This window comes from Cimex lectularius, unplaced genomic scaffold, assembly GCF_000648675.2.
Source record: "Cimex lectularius strain Harlan isolate CLEC.00 unplaced genomic scaffold, Clec_2.1 scaffold44, whole genome shotgun sequence".
In the NCBI taxonomy this organism is placed as follows: Eukaryota; Metazoa; Arthropoda; class Insecta; order Hemiptera; family Cimicidae; genus Cimex; species Cimex lectularius.
In genome coordinates, this window is record NW_019392639.1 from 261,146 (window position 1) to 269,738 (window position 8,593).

General features: G+C 33.4%; 1 non-coding gene across 1 annotated transcript; it reads right to left on the minus strand.

The window, feature by feature from the left end:
• Nucleotides 1-7,030: 7,030 nt before the first annotated feature.
• On the minus strand, nucleotides 7,031-7,103 carry Trnav-aac. Its single transcript has one exon. It is a non-coding gene; the product is annotated as a tRNA-Val (tRNA).
• Between the last annotated feature and the right edge of the window lie 1,490 nt (nucleotides 7,104-8,593).

Genomic DNA, 8,593 nt, shown 5'->3' on the forward strand with positions numbered 1-8,593 from the left:
TCCTCCTCCTCGTTCGGGATGTTTTGGCCTCCCAGCTTCCGGAGAGGAAGAACCCGTCCTTGAACCTCCGGCTGTCCCGCCCGGAACTGGGACACGTTTGGCAGACGCCCATCGCACCGATTTCTCTGCCGGCTACGCCCTCCAAAACGATTTAGCCTTTTTGTTTACTCTCTCGCCAAAAAACCCGGAAGTTCTCAAGTTCTCCTTTAACCCAAACAACCAGAAATGTTATTTCTATTACGTTTTGCAAATTATGTGGAAATATTACGCACACATTTGTTTATGAGGTATTAAGTCGTCCCATAGAGGTTCCTGAAGAACTGAAGCAACAAAACAGCAAGAAATACTCTTCTGAAATAGGTGAAATATTATTTTAGTAAAGACCAAATTGATTTTTGTTTTTCATCTTAAAAATCCTTCCAAAACAAGTGTTACATACCCATTATGTGGCCAGTCACAAAGTTCAGTTACAAGAGTAAAGTTGGTAGTACTGTGCCACGGGTCTTACAGAGGAAGGGCCCAAAGCGGGAAGATTGGAGAATGCGATTTGGTTCGTGAGAGAATAAACCCAAAAAAAAATTTAAAAAGTGAAGTGAAATAATTTCAATAGGCGTTCTAGGCCCGGAGGTTACTTTCTATTTTCCTATTTTTAATTACAAATTTTACTATTTTAGATTTCATTCTGTTTTTATATAAAAAGAGATCATTTTAAGTTGTTTGTTTTAAAAAATGTAACATTAGATTATTTCGTTTCATTCTTCTTTTTTTCATTATTAACTTCGTTTAACACCAATAAATTACAAACTACGGCGAAGTACGTATCAGAGCGTGGTTCCGGCCATAATTCCGTTATTGCATAATTTGTTACAAAAAAAATCTCCTTAAAGACTTTTACTACTATTGTTTAAAATGTCTTCTCACGGTGATAGTGATTCAGAAAGAAACAGAAAATGTAACGCCGGCCGAAAATCGCGGTTTCCCATCTGAGGAATTTGTAAATTTAATTAAGACGAAGGTCAAACATGTAATTTCGTCAAGTCTGGGAAAATTCCCTAAGAAACACACCGATTCGCCGACATGTCATCAGAAATATTACCGGCGATTAAAACAAATAAAACTTACGCGATCGTAAAAGCCACCCCGATCAAAAACAAGGAAAGGATAGGGACAAATATCGCAAGTTCAGAGGAAGAGCAGGAAGAAAAGAAGCAGGATTTAGAACTTGCCCTTAAAAGGTTGTTTACCGTAAAAAAAAGGATCTAGATCAGAAAATGAAACTCATAAATACGGAGTACAACTTATCCCTAAATTTTCTTCTAGAGAATATGGCTTTGAAATAAATAAAGAAACTCTCAACACGATACGCAGGAATGGCACAATTACACAAAAGACAAACACTTTGAGCCCTGAAGATGATCTCAATAAAGATCGAAACGTTGGCACGATAGAGAAAATGTTTTTCTAAAACCTACATCGCACCAGACCGCATCTCACGATTTCTGAAAAATTAAATTAAAAAAGGCATCGTAACGAGCAGTTACAAGAAAAATTCATCAGAGTGACAAAACTACATAAATCATCTGTACATAAAATTAACCGACTACCAACATTAAAACTAAATAACCCAGAATCTATATTGAAATTCTTAGGGGCAATCCGACCGCTTTTAAGTCAATACAAATCCCTAACCTCGAAAATACTATTTGTAATATCTCAGAACGCGAAGCGCGTCTCAGATTTTGAAAACTAGGCTAGGCAAAAAAATATTTCGTATAAAACGTTAAGATTCCTTTTTCCGGTACCATATACCACAACAAGCTATTCAGCTTAAGTCTAAACTTCTTTTTTAGCCATACTCTAATGAAGAGTTATTAAGAGACAAATCCATATTAATACAGTTAAAAAATTATAGAGGAAATCCCTAAAATCGAATTAATTATGAGGAAAAAAGACATAGTCCCTTCAATTTTAGTTCGTCGTATAGCGATCCATTCCAAAATCCTTATCCAAACCGCCCAGCGGAGATCGAGGCAAAAAGTTTATTATCAAAATCAGGATAGAATATAATGATGATAGAGTCTATCTAGCTACTCATCATCTTATCGTCCTATTTATTACACTTCTACATTGCTCAAAAATTCACTAGTTTTCGTGGTCCGCTTGGCCAATTAATATCTTTCAATTAATTAAAGTTTTTAGTTGTGATAAAAAAGTCAATATCACGAGCGGGATTATTCAACAAATTAATTTACAAAAGAATTATCTTTATTACTAGTTCAAACATCTTTCCATATAATCAGTTCACACCTTTCCACAACTCATCAACTTCACATAGTTACAAATTTCGTTACTTCATGTCTCGAGCAGAAATTGTACGCATCTGGATTGTTAGTAGATATTTCTCAGACCTTCGACAAAGTTTAGCATGAGGGATTATTATACAAATTAAAATTATTTTTACCACAGATGTAATAACTAATTATATAATCATACCTTAAGGAGAGATTTTTCTCAGTAAACCAGGGATCAGAGGCTTCTGAGATGGAAGAAGTGCTTGCAGGTGTGCCACAAGGGTCAATACTTGCTCCGCTATTGTACACAATTTTACTTCTATTTATTCTATGTCCATAAATAAGAATGCACTTACTGCTACATACGCAGATGGCACCGCCATATTAACAAGTCATCTCTCTTCTACACAAGCTTCACTCGTGTTACAAAACCATATATAAAAAATTGGATTTTTGGAAAATAAAGTTTAACTCCTCGAAGTGAGAACATATCACCTTTACACTCCATCGTGAGATTTGTCCTAGCATCTAATTCACAATGAACCTGTTCTACAATCCGACAAAGTTAACTATTCAGTTCTTACATCTGATAGAAGATTAACTTGGAATGCACACACAGAATTAAAAAGACAGACATTCAAAAAACAATTTAAAATGCTTTATTACCTACTTAACCGGCAATCAAAATTACCATTAAAATCAAAACTTTCAACATACATATAATTATTCAAACCTATTTGGCTGTACGGATGCCAAGTTTATGGATCGGCCAAATAATCCAAAATTCAAAGATTGCAAAGTTTCCAATCCAAAATTTAAGGCTAATTATTTTTGCCCTTTTTTATATAAACAATAACACACTTCACAGAGATCTTCATATGCCAACAGTTTTTTCAAATATATTCTTCATATGCCAACAGTTTTTTCAAATATATTACGGTTTTCATAGTAAATTACAAAATCACACCAACACACAAATACGATTACTTCATTCCCCACAATTACCACGTAAGCGACTGAAAAGAATATGAATAAGAGACCTCTTAAATGATTAATATAATTTTATTAATGGGTAGCTTTCTCTATAACGCCCCGTAATGCCACAATCATAAATTGGAATCCATTCTCTGATTGAAGATAAAAATAAATGAAGACAAAAAAAATCACTGTATACAAATTTTGGCGAAAATAAAAAATATTTGTCTCTACCAATTTTCTCCTTCTAAATGTCTCCGATTTTTCTTCTGAGATCACAAAAAATGATAAATTTCAAGAAACCTTACAGGAGGTTAGAAGCTTATAAACTACAAGTAATGACATACACAGAATTTTTGTAAATAAATATAAACTTAAGAAATAAATTACAATTAATTAAGGTTTTTAGTTGAGTTGAAAAAAAGTTAATGGCACGAGCGGGATTCGAACACACGACCTTCGGCCAGATACGCCGCTGCTCTACCACTTGAGCTATCGTAACTTCGATCCACTCGGACACTAACTTCCCATCTCAACCCCACCTTTTGAATTTTCCCTCCTTTTTGCCATTTTTCAAATATCGTGTAATCGGGTGTAATCCCGAAGATCGTGGGTTCGAATCCCACTCGTGCCATTAACTTTTTTTCAACTCAACTAAAAACCGTAATTAATTGTAATGTATTAATTGGTCAAGCGGACCACGAAATTAGTGAATTTAAGAAATAAAATACAACGTTTGACAGTTTTCGTTGGTTGAATCATTATTTTTCTCTCTTGGAGTGAGATAAAATCGAACTATTCCTAACACAGTCTAATAAGAAAAATACAGCCTCTCAACCAATACAATAACGTTGATTTTGAATAAAATCCTGAGAAGTTATGAATTTTTTAATAAAAAAAAAAGACACGAGACAAAAATCTAGACGATTGATCCCAAAAATGATATTTTTTTTCAATGAAAATTCATATTTAAGGGATTTAAAAAGGGAATCGAATTATTTTGTTATTACAACACTTTTTTGCCCTAGATTACGGAATGTGTTTTTTGGTTGTCCTGTTTTTGGCCTGTAATTTTTTTTTAAATCACAAAAATAGTGTTAACTTTGAAACAAGTCATGTGATTTTCAAGAAACATTACAGGAGATTATAAGCTTATAAACTGCGAGTAATGACAGAATTTTCGTAAATAAATGTAAACATGAGATAAAAAATACAACGTTTGATAATTTTTGTTGGTTGAATCATTATTTTTCACTCTTACAGAAAGATTAAATGGAACTATTCCTAACACAGTCTAATAAGAAAAATACAGTTTCCCAACCAATATAATAAGTTTGAATAAAATATGGATTTTTCAGTGAAAAAGAAGACAGGAGACAAAAACCTAGACGATTGATACCAAAAATGTGAATATTTTCTGTTCACTATAAAAATTCATATTTTCAGAGAATTAAAAGAAATGGAATTATTTTTTAATAACAACACTTTTTTGGTTCTCCTATTTTCGGCCCCCAATTTTATTGAAAATCACAAAAATAGTGATAACTTTGAAACATGTCGTGTGATTTTGAAAAAACTTTTATAGTCTAGAAGTAACACATGAAATCTCCCTAAATAAATATAAACTTGAGATAAAAGTAAAACTTATGAGATGATTTGTTGATTTCGTTATTATTTTTCTAACCTAAAATTAGAAATATGACAACATAAAATCAAATTATTTCTAAAAATACAGCTTTCCAACATATGTAATAACTTCAAATTCACGAGTTTCGAGGTCCGCTTGAAAAATGATAAAAAGGAGGGAAAATTCAAAAGGTGGGGTTGAGATGGAAAGTTAGTGTCCGAGTGGATTGAGGTCACGATGGCTCAAGTGGTAGAGCAGCGGCATATCTAGCCGAAGATCGTGGGTTCGAATCCCGCTCCTGACACTGACTTTTTTATCTCAACTTAAAACCTTAATTAATTGAATAAAGAAATACTTTTTTAAAGGGGTAAAATTTGATCAAAAAATTATATTTTGCAAATCTTATCAAATCCCTATAATTAAAAATCTCCTAATTTAAAAATATCCTTTTTCTCAACTATGTAAAACATAATTTGATTTGTAACAATAAGCCAAATAAAATTTGAGGAAATAGTACTAAAAAATAACAACTTTTTGGTTTATCTTTGAACAAATAAATGAGAATGAAAAAATGGCTAAAGGNTAGCTAATCTTATTTAATACGGTACAACATATTTTTTTCTTATCCTACGTTTTATGAAACAAATAACCTTGATGTACCTGCACAACAAATATATTTAAAATATTTTTTTCTAGGCTCCTACGGCTCTGTGGCAAGAACGCTTGGAAACAAGTCCAATAATTTTTGGCCTAGGTATTTCCCCGGTTTCATTAAAATCGATGACCCAGAAGAATTTAAAGACAGCCTTATTACTTCTAATAGAAAAAAACAAGGAATGATTAAAAATATGAAAACGTGTTATTTTCTTCACGTACATGATGGGGAAGCTTTTTTATTATTATTTTTCTGGGCGTTATATTGTCTGATTATTATTATTTTATATTTCAATAGTTAACTTATTATTTTGAGTTTATACATCATAATTAAATAAAAATAATGCTTTGTTTAGAACGCAATTAATTCCTTTTCTTCCTAAATGAAGACCGAATAACAACGAATCAGTGCACTGAATATATAATAAAAAGTCTCTTTACTGTATAATTAATTTATTTTTCGTTAATTACATTCGACTGGAGAAAGAACATTGCACGTTTCAGTACGTAATGTTATATACATTTCCATTCAAGAAATGTCATCTGGAATGTCTGTCTATTTAGAAAATGGACGTCACGGTGATTTACTCTCTTACGAAAAATTAGGCCACTTGTTCCTTTTCTTTCCGATTCCGTCGTGTATCGGTGTCGAGAAACGGTGATGCGGTCCGTCTATTTTTAATTTGGTATTCCAATTTTCAGACCGCATAGGTTTTTTGACCGTCTAATATTTTTCCGCTGATTCGATTTCATTACAGAACGGAAATATTTTACTCCCGTTTGAAACGGTAAAAACACAAGAATTGTAATAACGAAAAAATTCTTTTCTTACGGCATTCCATTCAAGAACGTGTCTTACAAAATACAATCCATCTCTGTTCTAGCTAACTTAAACATTTAAAAATATAGATTATATGGATCCACTGGGACACTAACTTCCCATCTCAACCCCACCTTTTGAATTTTATCTAAAACGTTATTCACAATCATTTTAAGCACCTTTTGAACCGCTAAATAAGAATTTTTATGATAAAAAATACACAATTTGAATTCAATTAGCATAAAGCTTTTCTCTTATAACTGTTTTGTTCTCTTAAAAATTCATAATTTTGGATTATATCGAAATAAATTGTTATTACATATTTTACAATTAGTTAAGGTTTTTAGTCGAGATAAAAGAGTCAGTGTCACGAGCGGGATTCGAACCCAATCTTCGGTTAGATACGCCGCTGCTCGACTAAATCCACTAGGACACTAACTTCCCATCTCAACCCCAACTTTTGAATTTTCCCTCCTTTTGGTCATTTTTCTTTTGTTAAATCATCGTAATAATCACTTATAAAAATAATAAATATATGTCTTTTAAAAACAAAAAACATCCAATAATTCCATCGAAGCCAATGTGAAAGCTTAATTTTAAAAAAACAAAAAATTTCAATTAATTAATCTGATCTTAGGTATTGGTTGAGATTAAAAAAGTCAGTGTCACGAGCGGGATTCGAACCCACGAACTACGGCTAGTTACGCCGTTGCTCTACCACTTGAGCTATCGTGACTTCGATCCACTCGGACACTAACTTCCCACCTCAACCCCACCTTTTCAATTTTCCCTCCTTTTTGCCAAAATTCAAAAGGTGGGGTTGAGATGGGAACTTAGTGTCCGAGTGGATCGCAGTCACGATAGCACAAGTGGTAGAGCAACGGCGTATTTAGCAGCATATGGTTAAGTTTTATTAGGTTTCGTGGTCCGCGGGACCAAATAAATTCTTTTCAGTTAATTAAGGTTTTTGGCTGAGATAAAAAATGTGTCACAAGCGGGATTCGAACCCACGATCTTCGGCTAGATACGCGACTACTCCACCACCTGAGCTATCGTGACTTCGATCCACTCGGACACTAACTTCCCATCTCAACCCCACCTTTTGAATTTTCCCTCCTTTTTGCCATTTTTCAATGGAATTCCATTTTTTGAGATGGGAAGTTGGTCAAGCTTGGTTATAAGTTGGCTGATGGTCTCAAGTGGTTAGAGCAGCGGTACGGTCGTGGGTACGAATCCCGCTCGAGTCACTCATTTTTCATATCAACAAAAAACATTAGATAAAAGGAATTATTCATTAGAATATTTAATACAGTTAGTTAATTAATACATTTCATGAAATTTTCTCCCACTTTTGCCTAGAAATATCTCTATTGTGATATTTTTTGTCGTTCATGTCCCACAAACACGGATTCTCTAGACTAATCAGTTTATCCATGGTGAAATACCAACACTGTCTAAATTGAACGCCAGAACGCACGAAAAAATCAAACTGGTATGAACTTTCGAATGGTTATGACTACATCGCGCGTGTTCTGACATGCACTTCGCTGCCAAAATAAACACTCTCATTGAAAAACAAGTATTTTTTGGTTCAGACAAACTCATCAGAACAAAATTTCGTCAGAATTCGCATCCAAAATAATCGTAGGTGAACCTGTATAGTCTCGGAATCGTACCTCAGAAAACAATAGATTGGATTATTCATTCTATCATCTTTTTTCCCTCCAAAATTATTCCATCTTATTATTTTTAAATATAGACAGTTTACCTCAGAAACCGACAGATAGGGCTATTAATAACCTTTGTCCAAAAATCGATTATTATCTTTTTTCCATCATGTGTAACAAGGTATAGTCTTCTTGTTTCAATTATCACATTTGCTTGTTGCGATTAAAAATGCATAATAAACATACAAAATTTATTTAATAAATAAATGTAGAAATAGCATCTCATAAAAAATCGAACAGTTTAAACCACGTTCGTTGTCGAGAAGTGAGCTTAAAAAGCAAGATAATTGCTCAATTATGCCTCTTATCTCCGGAACTTATTAAAACCATAGATTGAAATAGCAGGGCATAAAAATTCCTCGTCGTTTTTATTCGCCCTTTTATGTTTGCGATCCCTTAGTCAGTGTTCAACAAACACGGGCGTAATTCCGCGCTGAGATTAGGAAAGCGGTGGTGTTGACTGAAGAGAGGCGAAACGAGGTTGGCGATAAATGTTATC